Raw genomic sequence first — 22,269 nt, 5'->3', positions numbered from 1 at the left:
AGAAGGTTAAAAGATGAATTGACAAACCATATGGTTGAGTGGTTTTGAAATGACACATTAGAGAAGAACATAAAGTATGAGCATCCACCCATGATTCCAGAGAGGGAGTGGAAGGACCTGATTTTGGATGCCAAGGAGAGAATTGAAAGGAAAAAGGGAAATACACCACCAGATGCCAAAAGAAGGTATGGGATACTATTAAGAATGTAATTATGTACTAATTAATTACTCTTTATATTTATATAATCTAACATATTTCAAACTTTTCATAGACTAAGTGACATGTCAAAGGCAACCAAGGCAAGACAAGAAAAGTACGGGCAACACAAACTCAGCTTTGGTGGCTATATGAAACTTGCCACACGAATTGTAAGTATCTGTAAATGAAATATTCCATCAAAATATTTATAAATTGCAAATGATTTTTTTTTATCAAACAATGCAAGAAAAATTCATGATACCAAGCAAAAATACAGGGCTTTGAATTCAATAGAGTGCCCATAGAACATGACAAGAGACTTGCCTACCAGCAAGGCTATACAGTCATGGTTGAATGACTATGAGAATTGAGTGGGGAAACACAAGATTCTGGTGCATCTGTCACACAGGTAAATAAGCTAAATGAAAATTGTTTCAAATTGAATACTTTACCAATAATCCAGTTGATGTTGAGTTCCAACATAAAGTGACTATATTTGTTTTAAATAAGAAAGCAATGATAACAATGTGCATGACATTGGAACGCAGCCTGCTAATCATGAAACACCACCTGCACATGAAGGTTCGGATGTGCATCCTAGTAGTGGAGGTATTCATTTGCTATTCAAATTTATTTATGTAATTATTAATACAATTAAACATCTTAATTTTTAATTAGAGTAGTAATTAATGTAGTCTTTTTTGTTAATATTTTAGAGCATGTAGTCGGTGGTGACCAAGTGGAGCATGATCCGGGTACATAACATCTGGAATGTGATGTTCCCCAATCAGGTAAAGAGGACCACTGTTATTCCTTTAAATAAATTTCATTGCAATTGGTGTTCATCATTAATGTAACCTTTAGTATTTCAACTCTAGAGGATCTAGAGAGTGTTCAGCATATTGAGGTTGAGGCTAGACAAAATGATGTGGCACCATCAAGTAAAGAGCACAATAGTTATGTTCTCTAAATTAATGAAATACTTGTAACAATAATAAAAAAATATTTTGAATTTAACCCATTTTTTTGTTATTGCAGAGGACCCCCCTTCGTTTCAGTATCCTCGTCCTCATTATAGGACTAGGCATACATCGAGATCATGAGCAGAGGGTAGAACAACTAAAGATGGTGAAAATGATGAAGAAAACGATGTTCCACTTAGTCTTTTCATAGCTTCAAAGTAGAAACAAAAAAAGAAATGATTGTAATCTACCTTATTTGATAATGACTGATTTTTATGTGTTAATGAATGTAATTATGTGCTAATGAATGGTTATGAATGATATGTGTTAATTAATATTGATGAATGTTGCATGTTAATTAATATTAATCAATGTTGCATGTTAATGAACGTTATGTGATATTAATGAATGAATGTTATATTTTATTAATGGTAGAAAGAATGAATGAATGTTAGATGGTAATGGGGAATTTAGAGTGATGTTAGGGGGGGAGGGGCCAAATGAGCTTCCACCTTCACGTGGTTGGCCCTGTTAAGTAGAGAATATTAAACTATTCTTGAAACCAAGCAAAGCTCAATAAGATAACACACTTTTAATATTTCATTATGTTGCACAATTAATCTTATTGAATAATGTATATTGAATCTTAATTGCAGGGTCCAACAGAGCCAACACGAACAACAACACCACAAGTTGTTGGGTATAATGAACTCCCATAATGTCTTGTATGTACACTAACAATATGAATTACTTCTAGTGTTGATATCCATGGTGGGACTGCAAAAGTTATGAATATGCCTCATCCTTGTAAGTTTTTTTATTACTTGACATTTTATTTAGAATTTTTAAATTTTCCTTATCATTTTAAGTCTAACCACTTTTATATGGAATTTATTGTTCTAGTTTTTTACTATCTTCCAGACATTATTAATACAAGGACTTGCATTGCATCCATTTTCTCAATTAGATATTATAAAGGGTAGGTTGTATTTGTAAATGTCTCTTTGAGTTTATCCAAATTTTATAATTATTACCTCACATCTCGTTATTTCTTCATATCTCTATGTTCTATGAGCAGAACACCTATATTTTTCTTTGCCAATCCCCTAAGAGAGTGTATGACTACTAATAACTGTATATTTTGATCATTTTATATTATCTTAGACCCATGATAATAGTGATAATGTATCAATAGAATAGATGGATATGAAGTTCTTATCCTACTATAACTGTACATTGGACAGTGTTCTTTGACTCCATGGTTACTCTGTGTGAGGATTATTATGACTATATGCTACTATTACTTGGTGATTCATATGGACTATTATTTAGGCATTCTCATTAGCACTGTTGTAGGATCTACATGGTTTCTTATATTTGTCAACCAATCTTATATTTTCCCTCGATGATCATGTAATTTCTTGCTATTTGTATTCTTCATAATTTAAGTCTTTCTCATACTATTTTTTATACTCTTTCTCATCACCTAGACTAATGCATAAAGTTCTATCATAACCTAGATAGTCCCTCATTGTTGAAAACAAAACCTTTGAATAGTAGCATACTATTTTACCTTCTTATAACAAGATGGCTCCCACGACATCCTCAGTAGCATTTGTGTAAGCTTCAATGAGAAACAAAGAATTAGGTAAGGTCAACATTGGAGCATTGTGATCTAGAGCATCCACAAATCTCAGTAAATTAGGGAGATCTTTCTCCCAAATCACCTATTCAATAGGGAACAAACCCCAAGCCCTCACTAGCCTACTAGCCTCTCAAGTTGCTTCAACACCCCAAAGACTCACTCCTACTCCCTAGTCCCATACAACCATTGGCATACATCACATAGGGCATTCTCACCTTGCCCAAATCTATCTTGAGGTCTTCCAACCCTTGAATCACACCAACTCACAAAATATTACTCCCTCAAGCCCTTCTTCAACATAAATTCATTTTATTCATGGCTCTAGGAATCTCTCCAATCCTAGAAACTATAGGACTATAATGATTGGTCATACATTTGTCAACCTTTTTGCCACAATGTTAGACATACAATTTTTTTATGAGTACCTAGAGAAAGGTAATGTTCAAGCTTGTGGGAAAGCTAGCTTCAAGGGAGATTATCAAACCATTGACCACATATTTACACTTTAGGCTATTGTTGAGAAGGCTCACCATCGCTCTTCCATATTCTTTTGTTGTTTATAGAATTTTCAAAGGACTTTGAATCAATTGGGAGAAACTTTCTTTTCCAACAAAAACATGATGTCAGCAATTTGGATTCTCTCATTAGCATTGCTTGTAGGCTTTATGAAATTTATTGGGCAGCTTCATGCTTACAATATATTCAACTTGATGAGGAGAACAATTGGGGTCAAACAAAGGTGTCCTATCTCCAACCCTCTATAACATCTACATTGACAATTTGGTGGAGCTTCTTTGACTACATACTCATATGCCTTCACTAGTATTTCAAATATATATGATTGATTGAATGTAAAGCATTTTCCAAAAGACCCCTGATATTCTTGAGGCATTCAAACTTTAGATTCATTTTTCAACTTATATCTACCTAATAACATTAAAAAACCACATTCTTGTTAATTATTAAAAAATAATTACCAATAATCTTATTTTTATATATTACATACAGTAAGATCAAATAATTACAAATCTATCTCACCTAATAAGAAATGAGCAAAAATCCAAAAGAAAGGGTGCTTCATAGTCTCACATACTATGAGTAGTATTCTAATCACAAAGAATTAGAATCAATCTCTAAGTGAAGAAGATGACCATTCTAATCCTTAGTGTAAGAATGGATTTTCTTACCATGTCAAATTGTGGGTTATCAATGACATTAAACAACCTTTAGATACATGCATCTCGTTTGTGATCTTGACGTGTATCACAAGTTTCACTGAACCAAGGAAAACACTAGAGTTTTTCATCTTGATCTTGATGTTAGTTGAATGCTTTTCTTTTGTCGGCTACTTGCAGAGAAGATCCCTTTTTTGGAAATTAGTATTTGTATTATCTTTTCAAGATTTTCTTAAAAATAGTATTGTCACAATAGTCCTCCTTTTGTCTGAATGCTTCCTATTGGCTTTAAGTCACAGTTGCCCTGCATACTTTCCTTTCTCTCTCACTCATTCTTACTATAACTAGGTTTTGAGAATCAAGTATTGTATCATTTACTTAGTATGTGTCATGTTTTAGCTACGTGTCATTTTGACAGCCATGGCCTACACTTATATAAAAAGTAAATGCTATTGCAGGTTCAAGAAGTACACCATTAAAATAGAAATTTTTCATACCAAGTTGTAGAATGTAGGTGGCATTCGAGGGAGGTCAGATTCCCCACAAACTTAAATATAACTACTGGTCTTTGTAATGTTTACAACATAACAATTTGCATTAGCCATGTCTTTCAAATAGCCAAGCTAATTAGAAACTTTTATGCTGAGAACTGTTTGAAATGAGAATAGAGCTTCTCATTCTGAAGGTAGTTTCATGCCTTCACTGTTGGGTTGCAGACAAGTTTTCTTTTCATACTTCTCTTTTTGTTTTTAGCTCTTTGTTGGATGGCCTCACTATTACATGAGGGGTTATTTCTAATCTACTTGTTGATGATATTGTTCTACTCTCTCATTCTACCAAAGGGTTGCAACATTAATTTATTTTTCACTCATCTCTTTATTGGTACTTTAAAGTTGTACATGCCATCATCAATCCCTTTTGCCAACCTAGTGCAGAGCACCTTCTACTACACCTCTATTTCAAGCAAGGTTCATAGTCATGGTGGTGTCTACATGTTAATTAGTGATGTAATAATGGGTTGGATCAATGATCACCCTTGATTTAATTGGGTGCCTATTTGTATGGTCAATAATCTCTTAGGTGAGCATATAAACCTAGAGGTCTATTAGGCCATGAAGGCTTGGAATTTGGATTTTCAGTGTTGATGTGTCTAGGATGTTGTCTTAGGTGTTTGGAGTCTAATACTGACAAATAATGACCTTGGATGTGTTTCCATAAGGTCTAAGTGTTTAATAACCAATGTTGTCCTAAGTTGCAAAATGTTGCATTTGTTCTCAAGCAACTTTTCAAAGTTGCCAGTAGGATACCAACTACTTCTCCAACGTTCCTAACTATTAAGAAGTTGGTTATGGAAATTGGGAAAGGTTTATATATACTTGGACAACCGTGGGAAAGGTTGGTTTAAAGTTTTATAAAGTTTGGTGGAGAAAGTGAATAGAACAAGTTTGATTTTTCCATAACAGTGACATTTTCCCATACTGTCCATATAGGGTGTGAGATCTACTGATGAAATTTTGATTTAATTGGAAAGAGCCCTGAAATAAACTTCCAATGCATTTGTTCTAACCTCTTGAAGTGAATTTTTGAGGAAGTTATAAGCATTTTACCCTCTGTAGGTCTGAAACCCTCCATTTTCAAGGGTTACAATGCAAATGGGGCCCTAACTTGCAATCTACTCACTGGGATCTGATGGCCACTGGTAGAATGCAAGTTAGGAGCATTTATTTTGAGATTCAAGAGGGGTGACGTTAGAGAAGTTGGTTGGTAATCTTACCACCAAGCCCTAGTCTAAATTATTTTAGGGTTTAGATTAGAATAGAATGAGTTTCATTGAGCATACAATGAGTAATGATGAGATGATGAGTTAAATTGATGGAATTGGAGTATTTGGACATAGAAGAAACCTCCTGAAGGGTTGGAACCTTCCTGTGAACCCATTCTCATATACCTCCTTTATAAAACTGACCAAACTTGATCAATTAGGCCTGTGACCCAAGTAGGTGTTGAAGAGTGCAGGAATAGGGTGGAAATCCAATCTTTTAGAATCTGATAGTAGTCCCAAAAGGGTGTCTAAATCCTAAATTGTTTTGGGGTTTTGTTTGGTATAATTTGGATAAAATCCAAAAAGACAATAAAATAGGGCTACTAGCCGGTAGGCCTGTTTAAGCCTCAAAAACCAATACTTTCCTTGTGCTCCAAAGTATCATTGTGAGAGATCTTAGTAGGTCTTAGGAAGCTGGTAGAAGTGTTGTACCATCCCTTGCTAGGGGTAAGAGTTCAATTTCACATTTTAGGTGTGGTTGTAGCCTTGAGAGAGACTCAAGGGATAGAAGACCAAGGTGTGTGTGTGGGTTTGTCAACTTACTACAGCCAACCTCTGCATCACAACCCCTACCTTCAAACTACATTCCTCTCATTTTTTATTACCCCTCTCAACCTGCCACCCTTGGCATTATGAATACCATTAATGACTACATTAATTTTTAGCCTTGTTGTGCCCCTTCAATGCTTAATGGCCAAAGAGAATTTTTGTAGATAGATCATCCACTTCACATGCCACATATTTTCCAATTTACTTTGTGTGTAGTAATTGAAGTGGGTGATGATAAATTGAATGGTAGTCTCTTTGTTAAGAATATAGTGACACCATTGTTTGATGACTTGTACGAGGGTGCAAGGCTCCTTTTCATAAGTTGAATAGTGTCACAAGGTATCATTAATAAAGTTTGAGTGATGGGAAATAGGTTGGCCATGCTAAATTAGCATGATGCCTAGTACATAATCAAGGAATCAATCTAAATATCAAATGATTTTGCAATATTCACTAGAGTAAATGCTAGCACAAAGTAGAGGTGTTGTTTGAGGCCATTAAAGGCATCTTTTTTGTGGAGTCCATAGCAATGTTGTCTTTCTTCATATAACTGTTAGGATTCCCAAAGATACTGAGAGGTGGGGGTGAATCAGTATCTGACCGGTATAATAAATTTCTTAACTTATAACATGAAAAGCATATTAAAACTGTGTACCAGTAAACTAGAAATAATGCAACTAATAAGAACAACAACCACAACATGAAAAGCACACCATAACGTAATTTTTAATGAGGAAACCCGGTGTGGGAAAAACCTCGTTTGGATTTATGACCCACAATATTCACTTACTGGCCAATAAGAGAATATTACTACTTACAATAGGGGCTTGCACATGTAGGAAGGCCAAGTGCCTAGAGCTCACTGCTCAGTTACAAAAGAAGTCACACTGACTTACAAAAATGGATTATACAAGTCCAATGTCTTGTACTGCTTTAGATAAGAATCTACTATGCTAGATTCAGTATCGGTTTAAGCTCTGCAATATACATAAATCCTTATCCAATAATTCACATATTAGGTATGCTACCTTCTTTTCATATTTCACATCATATCATATCCTAAATGATCTACAATGATCTCTTACATATATGAGTCATATTACAATCTACCATGTCAGCTTAGAAAAGATTTTACAATTAATTACAAAATACATTTATATAAAATTACTGTCAGCCAAGTTGTTGGTAATCATTTCACTATTCCCCCTTTGACATTAATGGCAAAGGTTGTCATTCACTGTCAGTGGAGTGTGGTTCCTGCCTAGATTTTTGTAACCAATGGGTTACAATCTAGAATATATCTACCAAAACCAGATTTAAGTTGTCGCTGAATCTTTTGCTTTCCTGTAATGCCTCTTGTGTTCTCTGAACTGTATAGGTGAGTATGTTCATTTGCTCTTCCAGTGTCTTAAGTCCGAGAACCAGAGCCTCAAAAATTTCTTTTCTCAAAGAAATGAGGTAATCTAGTTTAGGACCAAGTTTACATTTTAAGCTTTTTGCCTTATCCTTTATTCTTTCTTTATCCTTCTCTAACTTCTCAATTTTCTCTTCAAGATCTGCAATTTTCTTTTCTATCTCCAAAATTGAATCAGATGTAGCTATCAGATTGTCAGGAATATTGTTTATTTTAGTTTGAGTTTTGCTGATCTCTAAATCTATATCCCATGTCAAGATGTCTATTTTGCAAGTATCCCTGTACATTTTCTTAAAATCCAAAATTGTTTTTCCAAGTTCCAGTAATAAGGTGCCCATTTTCTCCTTGTTATTCTTCAAAATTTCCTCAAAGAATTTTTCTTTCTCCTTATTCATCCTTTCTTTGAATGTGTCTTCATTGATTTGATCAACTATCAAAATATTATTGGTGATGAACTTAGACAATGTGTCTAGTTGACCTAAAGAATCTGTATTATCCAGAATGCATTTAGGTGCTACCAATTTGAGAATAGGTATTGTGTCATTGATAGCCTTAAAGGTTTGTGCATTACATTTTGTGATTTTCTTTATTAAATCCAGTAAGACCTCTATCACATTTGTAGGCTAGAATTTTGCTATTGAAGTACCAGATGTCTGCCCAACTGTTTTCACAATCTCCATGCCACTAGTTGTAGTGATAACCTTTCTTGTTTCGACCTCTGGTAGGTCAATTTGTGTTTGCATTTCTATTAGAAAAGGTTTGGGCTTTTCAATTTTAGCCAGTGGCACTGTCTCTGTCTAAACTTGTGTCTCAACCTATTTCTGTTCCGGTTTCTCCATCTGTGTTTTAGAATGTTTCTTTGAGCTCTCAATAGTCGGTTTCTTAGATGTAGTCTCTGCACTATTCATTTCCGGTTCTTCTAATTGTTTCAATTTTATCTATCGGTTCTTCTAATGTTTTACCAGTGGAGTCTTCTGTCAGTTGCTTTGTTTGAGTAGGTTTTTCTATGCTTATGTTTATAGTATTATTAACCTCAACCTCAACATCTACAATCGGTGGCTCAGTAGCCACATCTTTCCTTTTATCCTCAATGGTTTCTCTGTCAACCACAACATTTACTTCCTATGTGTCTATATTCACAATGTATAAAATTTCAGACTCAGGATTAGTATCCTCTAGAGGAGTCTCCATACTCTCAATAGCCAGTTGGTTGTCTGTAGTTTCTACCGGTGGAGTATCTGAAGGAGTTGGAGTTAAGTTATCAGTTATTTTTAGGCTTGGAGGTCCACCTAGCTTACCTTTCCCCTTATCCTTGTCCTTTTGGTATACCCTGATGGTTTTAGGTCTTAGTAGCTCTTCTTGTTTCTCTTTTTCTACAAAGAATATGTCCCATGCATCTGTTGTTTCTTTAGAGATTTCATTCACTCTTCCTGCCATTAGTGCTACATGTTGGTGAGCAGTTGAAAATATTGTCCGGTTTGCTTCATTGATTAGTTTATCTATATCATTAGGTGAGTTTACAGGATGCACTCCACATAGTTTTTCAATTTTTATTTTCTTGTCCAACTCAACAATGGCTACCCTTCTAGCTTCTAGTCTTCTATACAAATCATTGGGTATTTCATCAACAATTTCCATCAAAAATTTCTTGTATATATCCAAGTGTAAAATTACACTGTTCTCTATGCCTTCTTTGTCATCAACAGATAGTGTGTTGTACAGTTTGCTGATGTTTTTCAACTTTCCATCTTCTATTATTTCACTTAAGAGTTTATCTAGTGGAGCAATATCTTGTTTTAACTTCTTCTTCTTAGGGGTCAACTTTTTCGCTGGAGGCCTCACTGCCTGTTGCTTTTGTCTTATTTTTCTAGGAGTGGGTGAGGGTACCAGTGAGGGTTTTCTTTTCCTTTCTACCCTTTTGAATACCACTGGCATATCACTCTCAGAGGATGTTGCAACCGGTGAAAGATGAGCTTCTGGTTGAATTCCTTCCAACTCACTTTCTTTGATACCAGTTTGCTTCAATACATCTTCCTTAAGTGCTCTTGCTTGTCTAGTGCCTTTCCTTACTGTTTGTTCAACTTTCTTGACTCTTTTCCTAGTCTAAATACCACTTTATATTGTTTTAGCACTACCAAAGACTTTCTCAGATGGTTCTTTTGGTGCTTCAAGGAGGGCTTTTGCATAAGTTTTAATAATGTTATCATCTCTCATAGCCCATTTTAGTTACCCAGATTATCCTAGGGACAACTGCCTCCATCCAGATTTCATCCTTTTTAATTACAAAGAATATTTCCTTCTAATATTTATCTACAATTTCCCATGACAGTCTTATTCTAGTCTTCATTCAATCCTTCAGTGCTTGAAAATGTTCGTTTATGTTTTTCTCTCTGTTTTCTCCCATATTGTTCAATATATCCAATAGTTGCTTTCCTACCGGTATATCAAAGCCAAAATCTTTTCTACCAATATCGGGTACTTGTTTAGTAATATACAACATTAAACATACAAGCAAATTTCCAAATCTAAAGGTTCCTTTCTTATCTCCTTTGATCTTTTTCAGATTGTCTATTAGTTCATCTTTGAGCCATTCACACACATCTATTCTAGCATTATCACTAACCATGTCATATGCACTTTTAATACATAGGATAGATACCGAGTTCAACCTATTTGCATGTGTAGCTTTGTAGCCTAAGATCATACTAATAAATTTGACATTGATGTCCTTTACATCATTTACCCTTAGAGACCTTTTATCAAATGTTGCACCAGTTAGATCCAACACTATGTCATTCGAGACCCTTTTTGTTCTGTCAGGTCTGCTACCAGTGGAAGGTAACCCTATTACTACTTTAACAGCTTCTTTTGTGATTTTATGAATTGAATCCAACCAAAAGAATTCACCATGGACTCTGCTTACGACTATTCTTATCACATATTCGGGAAAATCAGGAATGCTAAGAATATCCAAAAAACCTAGGGTTTCTACTACCTTGTGTTCCGGCTTGACATTGCCATTTTTATCACAAATCACAGTGCTATACATTTTCTTAATTTCATCATCTCCTAATTCCTCTATATGACAGTGTATATATATTCTAGGATCTTCAGCATATACTACTCCTTTAGGAATTTAAGAGAATGCACCTATGTTATCATCTTTCTTAGCTATTTTGGGAACAAGCTTGAATACGGGTCTAGGGCGCTTGATAACCTCAATTACAATAGGGTTATCTATAAATTCAAGAATAGAGGAGGATGCCATGTTTATAAATACCTCATTCTGCCTTAGGGATGAGTGCTTGGATGAATTGCTTCACTTCTTCACTAAGGATGCCTTCGGTCAGGAATTTTTTCTCTCTCAAAGATTTGAATGCTCGGTGAATAAGAAAGAGCCAAAGAACTTTCTTTATAATGTTCTTTTCTCCAACTACCACATTTAATGCATGCTGGTTAAGTCACAACTTAACTCATCTGCCGGTAAAGAAGTAATTCAACTTCTCACCATCAATTGAGGGTATAATAGCATATTTTTTAGTTTGTTGCTAAACCCCCAAAGGATTTTTCATCAGCTAGATGAAGAGTCTCCTGTCAATGGAGTGTTACTCTGTTCTACTAGTGGAGGAGTATTCCCATCAACATTTTGATCTAACTTTCTGATCCATTATTTTGAGAATTCTTGCTTTACCTCTTCAACCTTTTCTCTACCTTTCAAACTAAGACCTTTGTTATTTGTCGGTGGGGACTTTCTTCTACAAAATTTTGCAATATGTCCAATTTTGTTACAAGCATAACAAGTCACATTGTTTTTTTCTGAATAGATTTCCCATAACCTATGCCAGTATGTGTTCTGCATTGATTAGATAGGTGTCCAAATCTTCCACAAACATAACATCTTACATTCATTATGACCAATTTTCTTAGTTATGACCAACTTTGTTGCATTTAGAACATTGACCGGTGGGTGTATTAATATTCTGATAATTTCTAGATCTACATTGATTTTCTATATGACCATACTTGTTATAGTTAAAGAATTTCCCACTAAATTTGTAAGCATTAGGTTGTCTTACCGGTTTGCTATGATCATTATTGTTTGCAATACCAGAGCTTTCACCAACTTCAAATCCAAGGCCATTTGTATCACCATTTGGTTTCTGATTCTTCAACATGTCAACAAGTTCTTCTGAACTTTTCTTGAATTTCTCCTTGTGTTGATTTGCAGCAGTCAGTTCATTTTCCAAGATTCCTTTCTGTCTCATGAGTTCATCTTTGTCATTTTGTGTGTGCATCAAATTTGTCTTCAACATATCATTTTCATGACTGAGTCTTGTGTTTTCATTTCCAGCATCATTTAGTCTTCTAGTCAAGTCATCTTCATTCTTCTTTCTGTCTTCAATTTATTTACAAAATCTCATAGTCATATCTTGCATCTCATTCTTCATTGTATAGTTATCTTGTCTCAGTTGGTTCACCAGATCATTAAGAGTTTCCTTTTTATCTTCCTCATTCTGCATCTTCTCACAAAGTTCTCTTCTTTTATTTCTTGCTATGTTGAAATTTTCTTGAAGTCCTCGAATAATATCCTAAGCAGCCTTCAGATCATCCTTAAGTTTGATATTCTTCACTTTTTCTTCATCATAGTCTGAAAGAGTTATTTCCAATTGCTTTCTCAAATTTTCCATCTCTACCGACAAGATCTTCCTCAAGTTGTTAGGATTTTGAAAATAGAGGACCAAGCTTTGATACTGATTGTTAGGATTCCCAAACATACTGATTCACCCCCCCTCTCAGTATCTTTGGGAATCCTAATAATAACCTTGTTGAGTGATCAAGGAACATGTAAAAATCCAAGGACTAACCTTTTATAGAAGTTCTCAAGTTTGATAAAACTGTGCAATTATTTGAGTTTGCATGGGTATGCTAGTATCATGTCACCTTAATTTTGTCAAGATCAACTTGAATGGGAGAGTGGTTGATAATGTAACTAAATTTGCATGGTGCCAAAATTTTATTTGTTGAGGTTGGTTTGCAATTTGTGTTGGCATAGCATATGTGGTACATGTGCAATGTGTAACATATGTTCTTCCAATATTGTATGGGACAGGGTAGTATTTAATCACCTTGATTTTCTCTAGATCAACATGAATGCAAGTGTGGTTGATTATGTAACCAAGGTGTTAATTTTGTGTAGTGCCAAAAAGCATTTATCAAGGTTAGCTTGCAACTTGTGTTTATGTAGTGTATTTAGTACTTGTGCAACATGTAGCATGTATTCTTTTAAAATCTTGTTAAAGATTAGGATGTCATCAATGTAGACAATGATAACATTTTTTATCAAGCATGAGTGTCACAAGAGAATTAGAAACTATCAAAAGGCATAGCCATCCACTCATAGAGTCCTCACATTTTCAATATAGTTTTCCAAAAAACAATTATTGGATCGAAACTTGATAATATGTTGATTTGGTTTAGTGTACCTAGAGATGACCCAAGTGATTGTTGATGTGTAGAAAGAGAAACATATTATTCATTGAGATCTTATTGAGATATAAGAGTCAATGTAGCATCACCATATGTCATCTTTCTTGGGTGCAAGCATAATCAAACTACTACAAGGATGAACTTGAGTTGATACTTCTTGAATTTACTAAATTTTGGACTTTGTGTTGATTTTGTTCTCCTAAAATGATGTGTTAAAGATATATTTGGAATAAGAGATTTGAGAATCAAGTCAATTTTGTATTGTATGAAGTAGTGCATAGGAATTCTTATCGATTAAATATCAATGTGGCTTCATGTGGGATTCCAAATGGCATTGAAATTAATCCTAGTATACTTGAAATTGAACTACTTGGGTCCATCTAGTAGGACATGCTAAAAGGGAACAAACAAGCACCATTGTAATTGGCATGAGTATTATTTATTTTTTTAAATAAATCACTGTCAGAATTCTAACATCATCCCAACTTTGCACCAATGACAAGACTGTCGGACAAACAACATCCTCGTCAATGCATAGTTCCTGGAAGGCATCAAAATTGCGATGCCAATTGAAGAAACATCCAACGAGGATGCCAATTTTAATTTTCACAACATGCTAACAAACTGTTTTGTACGTCTGAATATCCAAGAACTAAGAATTTAAAGAAAACTATTGACATCTGTGTGCAAGGTTATTTTGAAGAAAATTTCATGCATTTACACATCTGGTTAATTAGAAGTTATTTTGGAGAGTAACATATCATATCTTGCTCATCTAGTCCAACTAGGAGGATAATCAACAATATGCAACTTGCATTTGAGTGACTTATTTAAAGTAGTTGCACATAGATTTTAGAAGGCTTAAAATAAACCTTTTCCTTTCATTCATGTTGAAGTAGAAGGCAAGTATGCTCTCACCCTCATGCGGTGATAAGAAAACTAGACCTACTTCCTTTATGTGTAACCTTTACAGGCCCTATCTTCTCAAATGCCTTGTAGGGGCTAGTAAGAATAGAATGACCCAAGTGAGTAGGCTAAAACCAAGTTTTCTAACTCACTATAATCAAATCTCCTTTTGAGATGTAAATCTTGGGGGATGAAGCATATTTGAGTTATCTCATATCAAGAACTTTGTAGGGCTTTGAGGTCTCAATCACACTTGCGTGACTACATCTTGTTTGGTACTTTTTTAGGCTATAGGTGTCAATCATGCTTGCACAACTTCAAAGGGTATCTTAGAACATAAGCCTTTACTAAAAAACCATTTGTATTAGCTACCAGAATCCTTCTAATTGTTGGCATAGGAGGTCGGACCTTTGAAGCGACTCACACACATACGATTCTTAGTAGAAATATGATTTCGATGGGGAGTTTTCATGGAAACTAGTGCTTGGCTGCCCCAGAGAAGTGAGTGCCGAGGGTGGAGCTAGCGAGGTCAAGCACCTCAATATCTACTCTAAATAGCATAGCCTCAAGGGAAACCCCATGTGAGATTCAATAATTATTGTCTCCACCTACCATAGGTTTGTGCTTTCTTGTGCACATTTCTTTCCAAACATTGGGTCTTTTATGTCTACAAAATGTTCTCTAAATGGTCAAAAACTTAAAAAATCATCATTTTAAATTAAGTCAAAAATCTGACAAACTTGCAAGAAAATTGAAGAATCTTTTTTACACAGACCAAAATTTTCTTTTATTCCACAGAACAACGCATTTTCTACACAAAACAATGCTTATAATCAACAATACAATGCTTTTGAGCTCTAGAATAATGCATTTTCTCATTTAAATAGCACTTTTACACATGAAACGGTGCTTTTACACATAAAACAACACTTTTACACCATAGTTTAGTGCATTTGTGTTCAAGAATCTCTCTTTTGTTACACAGAATAGCACATTTATCCTGCAGGTTAGCACTTTTAATCAATAGGTTAGCACAAACATTTTCTCGCATCTGTAATAGCAAGCGTTTCCGCATATTACACCAAAAGTTCAATATCACTTCCAAATACCCTTTTTCGAGTAGATTTGTCTTCAACTATTACACATCTTCAAACTAGTCAGATAATTATCTTATCAATCAAATATTCTATTTCCAAAGGTTTTCATAAGCATAAAACACTCAACAAGTTAGTGATTGAACCATATCAACTGCAAAAAATCAAACATCATTATTAGTTTCTCATCAGGATACATCAAATCCTTTATCACAAAATTAGATCTTATCAACCTTTGTTCATTATCTTGGATATATCGTTCATATTTGGACCTAGGTTATATCAAAGAAAAGATTGCACTCACATTAGAATCAAAAAAACTTGTAAACCATCATATGCTTATATGACTTTTAAATATAGCCTTATGAAAATAAAACCTAGTTATAAGGCTACTTTAAAGAAGACAAGATTCTTGTACATCAATCACAAAATATTGTTAAAACATGGGACATTCCTACACTTTTTTTCGTCACTATTTATGTGGTTACGGAATGGAGTTTGATGTATAACTTTTGCAAGAACATGCCTTTCAACAACAAGATGCTTTATCGCAACGCAATAATAACGGTAGTAAAATCAACAAAGCTTATCTTCTTAAACCAATGATCACTTATTGAGTAGCATTTTAAAAGATCAAAACTTGAGAAGTCCAAATCAATCACATGCAAGTTTGGACTAGAGATCAATACGAGCAATTCAAAAAAAAAAAAATGGAAGAGGAAAATCCAATGTTTCATCAATTTAGATGCACAGATATTGATGACGAAGCAATAAATAACACCATTAGAGACCTAAAACAAGCTTATAAATTTGACAAACTAATGGAAAATTTATTGGATAAACAAAAGAAAAAGCACATCCTAATATTGGCAAAATCAAGAGCTAAATTGCCACAAGACTTTAACATAGAAAGTTTGAAACAAGATGCAAAGATGAGTAACCATCAAAACACCGATGATCCCAATAATGAGGATGTAAATTGTGTAAATCATGAGGAAACAAGAGGAGATAAAACAAGAAAATACCATGATGATACAAGATGAGAGTGTGGTGACAAAATAACTTATGAGGATGCAAGGAGAACCTGTATTTATAATCCTTTGTTAACACTCACTCAACAAATGCAAACTTTACAATAACAAATACAAGATATGCAGAATGGAATGAGTTCCAAGAAATATTCATTGGAGGACATCTGCTCATATCCTTGAGACAAGAGTTTAAACATGATACCATTCCCATAACATTGTGAAATCCCTAAATATGATAAATATGATGGGAAATTTGATCCTCAAGATCACATTAGGGAATTTTGCACCATGAGTATGGAATTAGCACATGATGAAACTTACCTGATGCATTTACTCCCTAGAAGCTTAAGTGGACAATCAATGGAATGGTTCTCAAGACTACCATTTGGAATTAAATCTTTTGAAGAACTTGTGAACAAATTTATCTCACAATACTCCTACAAAGTAAGAAATGAGATAACAATGCTAGATCTATGTAACGTCAAGCAAAAGAATGTTGAACCTTTCATGGTTTTTTTACAACGATGGAAACAAATGTTAAATAGATATCTAAGAGATGTACTTGATCAAGAGAAAATGGACATATTCATTGACAACCTTATTAGTGAAATCAGTTACCATGTTAAAATGTAATGTCCTCCTTCTTTTGCTAAAATGATTGAAAATGGTCTAAAGATAGAAGATGCAATGGTAAAGAAAGGAGAGTTAAAATTTTACAACAATTCCTACAATAACAACAATTACAACAACAACAACAACAATAACAGTGACAAACCTAAAATTTGGTCAAAGAATAGGAATGTTACCAATGGAGGAAATGATGATAGCAATGCTACCAAACAACAACCAATCTTCAATTTATAAATTCAAGTACCAAACAACAACAATCAAGAGAATAGTAAATCCAAGTCTTTCTTCTCCAATCCTTGCAGGAAATTCACAAACATTGGGGAACCCTTGGAATCAGCTTTGAAAACTCTTGAAAATAGATTTATTACCTTACCAGAAGAAATAAATTATGAACCTCAAGTCAAACCTAATTGGTGGAATGACAATCATTTTTGCAGTTATCATCAAAACAAAGGACACCAAACCAATGATTGTCAAAGATTGAAGCACCTTATTCAAGATTTAATTGATAATGGAACTATAATAGTGGATGGTCATAAAATGAGTGAATCACATCTAGCATTAAAACCTCCACTTCCAAACTATGAAAAAGGTGAGCAATCCAAACCAAAACATGATAAAGGAAAAGCTAAAGTAAACTACACTTACACATATGATTATGTGGTAAGTGTCATCATTGTCAAAGACAACGCACCTTCAGAACCAATCAACATTATTACAAGAAGAAAAGTGAAGGTTACATTTCTGGGTATAACAAATGAATCAACATCCACTTCAAGACAATACATCTTAGTGGAACAATTGCAAAATATACCCACTCAAATATCAATTTTGGAGCTCCTAAAAGTTTCACCTATGCATAAGGAAATATTGGAAAAATCTCTAATGGAAACAACAGTTTCAAAAGACTTAGATGTGGATCAATTCAAAAACATGGTGGGAAACCTCATAGCCCCAGATTACTTATCCTTTTTCTGAAAATGATGATGCATCCTTGCAACACCATCACAATTCTCCCTTACATGTTGAAGTCACCATTCATAAAAGCCATGTCAAACACGTACTCATAGATGGTGGAGCTAGCTTAAACATTTGTGGATTAAGTTTAATGAAGGATTTGGGATATTAAGAAAATACAGTAGATCCAAAGAAGAAAATAACTATCAAGGCTTATTATGAGGAAGAGTGTTATTCTAAAGGGATTGTGGTGTTACAAATTAAAATAGGACATGTAGAAAGAGATACATTGTACCAGGTTTTGGACTTGAATTTATCATATAACATTCTTCTGCGAAGACCATGGATTCATGACATGCAAGAATTTCCTTCCACCTATCATCAATGTGTTAAATTTCCTCATAATGGACAAGAAATCACTATAGCAATAGATTCCAATCAATATTGCAATAATTTGAAACCACCACAAGATGCAAGAATTCCACATTACAGAGAAGTAGTTTATCCCACTAAAACAAACCAAGAAAATTTATGGGAAAACTTTGAGAAAAAACTCAAATTAAATGATGAAGGAACGAGAAAGTGTTATTTGCATAACTTACCACTTTCACCTAAATCAAATGGAAAACCTACAAAGGCTCAACCAAGAATCACATAGAAATCAGTTGAAATGTTTGATAGAGCATTTGTTAGAGTTGGAACACTTGCAAAAGAAACTAAACACAAAGACATTCTTAGTTGGTTGTACAGAGATGAAAATGAAATCATAGAAATAGTTGTAGGAGTTGATATTCCCACATGATAATATGGCAATGGTTACAAGATCATGCAAAAAATGGGATATGAAGTAAAAGGACCAAGTGGCAAGTGACAATAAGGTATTTTAGAACCTATTTATCCACACACAAAATATAAACAAGATAAATTAGGATGTATCCCAAATCAAAGAAAAGGAAACCTAATTATCAAAATCCAAAGTAGCGAAAGAAAGCAATCCCTAAAGAAGAACCATGGAAAGAAACACTACATCAAGCAGCAGAAACAATAGTTATTAGACATAAACAAGCAGAATATGAGAAACAATAGGAAGAACTTACTATCAAAAGAGAAGAATCATCTTGAAAACACATCCAAGGAATACAAGCAAGCGCGAAACTTGATCATGATATTCCAGATGCAATGAAAGAATAGATGGCCAAAATCAAAGAACTCTTCTCACCATATAAAATTTGTTGGCATTGCACACTTGGTCCAAAGCACCTAGCTCAAAGTTGTCTTTTCTTGCATTTTAGAGTTTTTGTGTGATTTAAAGTTATTTTATGTTTTAATAATGTGGAAGAAAACCTATGAAGCTTTTTGAATTCATAGTTTGGTTGTCCACTCTTTTGTTGTGCTCAGGATCCAAAATTGTCATTATCCTAAAAAGTTGTCAAAATGTCAATTTTTGATTTGTACTAGGTGGATGCCTGGAAACTTGCTAGAATGTTTGGAAATGGTTTAAATCCATTGTGGGATGCCATTTGAGTGATGTTTCAGGCCTTGAGATCCTTGGAGTGTGTTTTTGCACTCTTAGGTAAAAGTTGTCAAAAATTGGTCATGACAATTTTTGCATTTCTAGGCAAAAGTTGTCCATGAAGGAAATGGTGTTGGAAGTTGGTTGGAACCAAATTAAAATTGTGTATTAAACCTTCTAATAATCTCCAATAATAGGTTAATCAACTTTTGGTTTGCATTCAATTCATTTGCCAAGGGTTTCCTATGTTTTTCTCACGTTTGGACTATTTTTTCTTTGAATTTTTTATTTTGTACAACCTGTACGGTCTGGTACAGTGATCATAGTAGCATAGGAAGTTATTAATTTCTTTTTTCTTTCCAAAAAGTATAATATGAAGGTCTGAAGTGCTTTGGATCAAGAGTTATCATTGTTTTTGTAAAAGTTGCTCACAAACCCTTGAAACTTGGGGTTTTGATTGTAAAAATGCATTTTACCTAAGCATCCATGAATGGAAAAAGTTGCAATCCATTGGATGGCTTGGGTAGGCTCTGTAAATAGTTTTAGAGTAGGATTTTTGTGTTTTTGCAGGCCACAGGGAGGAGAATAGGTGAGATCAATAACACACAAGATTGTAGCTAGTGTGTGAGGGCAGCAGAGATTGCTCATTTTCAAAGCCATGGAGAAGTGATACCCTAGAAAACAATAGTGTTTTGGAAAGGTCTATGGGTTTACTAAAATAATCCAATATTTTTTGGGTTGGTGATTTTGACTGGTGAAGAGTTTGGAGCACATCTTCCAAAACTGCCTGGAAGCCCTAAACCCCTTAAAAATATCTCTTTTTCAGTTACCCTAGTTGTACAACAAACCCAGATGGGAAAATTTGTGATTTTCTTTAACTTCTAAATGGGTGTCTGAATATTTAAAAATATCTTGGGGTGTTTAGGAAATTTTTGGGAAAAATACTAAAAAATAGTCCAAGAAGGGCTAGTCAAATAGGCCTAATAGCAATTGGTAGAAGCAAGTTGAAAGCCTAGGGCTTGGGCGGAAGGTGCAGACCTTGTAAATGAATAAAATGACCTTGTAAATACCTGCATAACATTACCATAACCTTTGAACATTCTTTTAGAGTGAAAATCCTTGGTGGAGGTCTTTGGAGCCTAGTTGGAGCTTTGGGAACCTAGTAGGAGACCATCTCAAAATCAGAGATTTGGGTAAAAACCAACAAGAAAACTCAAGAGGATATACCTAGGAGGAAATAAAATAGAGTTTAGGTCTTGGAGGTCTAAGGATTGTACCCTAACAAGTTACCTTGGAGGAGCCTGAGTAGAAGGGTGAGTTGAGGAGTTGGGGTGAGTAAGGGTGAATTGGAGAGCTAGGCACAAGACCTCTGCATCAGAGTGGTATCAGAGCCATTCTTTGAAACATTTGGTGTATGTCAGATTGTGAAGAATTAGAAGAAAGTTCAATGCCTCCAAAGGCAATGACTCCATAAGCCATCTGAAAGATGGTGGCAGAGATGATTGAAGGATTGAAGGATACAAAAGGAAGCAGAGGAACCAGAGAAGAAAAGAAGGAGAAGGGAAAGGTTAAGAAAAAATGGGGTGATGAGACTGATGAAGAAGTGGAAGATGGAGAGGAACCAACAGCAGTAGCTATTCCTCAAGACCAAAAGTTATTCCTAGATGAAATCAAATCCATTTCTAAGGACAATCTAGATGGATTACCCACATATGGAGGAAACCTCAATGGAGAAGAGTTGCTAGATTGGATAGAAGCTCTCAATAATCATTTTGATTACAAAGAGGTAGTAGAAGAGAAAAGAGTTAATGTGGACAAATCAAGAATGAGAGGATCAGCATTGGTTTGGTGGAATATGATGTTATACAAGAAGGCAAAAAGAAGATAACTTCATGGGAGCATATGAACATCAAACTTAAGGCACAATTCCTTCCAGGAGATTATGAAGTTCAAATTCATAAGAGACTGCAAAATCTGAAACAAAGGGAGCTAGATGTCAATGCTTACACAGAGGAATTCCATAAACTAAGCCTCAGAGCTAAGAAACATGAGAATGAGGTGGAGAAATTGGCTAGATACATGAATAGATTGAGACAAAATATAAAAGATGAAATCAGCATCCTTACTCCTGATACCATTCATAAGTGTTTTCAGTTAGCATTAAGGACAGAAGACAAAATCAAGAGGAGGAGTGAACAAAATCAAAAGTTTAGAGGTGGTAGATCCTTTAGATGAAGGGGAACTTTTAGTAGAGGATAGAAAACATCAAGGAATGAAGAAAACTCAAGGCAATAAGGTGGTGGAGACTCTTCAAGGGGGGCATTTAGAGGATCCTTCAGGCGAAGAAACAATTCTAGGGGGAGATTTGGAAGCTCGGGAAGAGGAAATTCAATTTTCACTGGTAGATGTTACAATTGTAATCAAGTTGGCCACACAATGGGAAGGTGTCCGGAGAAAGCAACCAACTCTTCACACACATACATGGGTGAGAGAAGAACACAATTAGTCTAGGAAGAAGACAATCAAAGTGTGTCTTCCCCTCTCAGCAAGGTAGGCCCAGTGACAGATGGTGAAATTCTAATGCTAAGAAGGTCTTTGTTGAAGATTCTTCAAGCTCAAGAGCCACCACAAAGGAAGAGTTTGTTTAGAACAACTTTTAAGTCTCAAGGCAATATTTTCAAAGTGATTGTAGACTCGGGTTCAATGGATAATATAGTTTCAACTAAAATGGTGGATAAACTCAAGTTAAAGAGGCTGCTACATCTCACTCCCTACAAGGTGTCATGGCTCAACCAGGGCCAACATGTCTTAATTGATGAGAAAGCATGGGTAGACTATGAGATTGGTGAGTATAAGGACAAGATTTTATGTGATATATTTCCTAT

The sequence above is a fragment of the Cryptomeria japonica genome, chromosome 4, assembly GCF_030272615.1.
Source record: "Cryptomeria japonica chromosome 4, Sugi_1.0, whole genome shotgun sequence".
NCBI classification, from domain to species: domain Eukaryota; kingdom Viridiplantae; phylum Streptophyta; class Pinopsida; order Cupressales; family Cupressaceae; genus Cryptomeria; species Cryptomeria japonica.
This window is presented reverse-complemented; position numbering follows the sequence as displayed.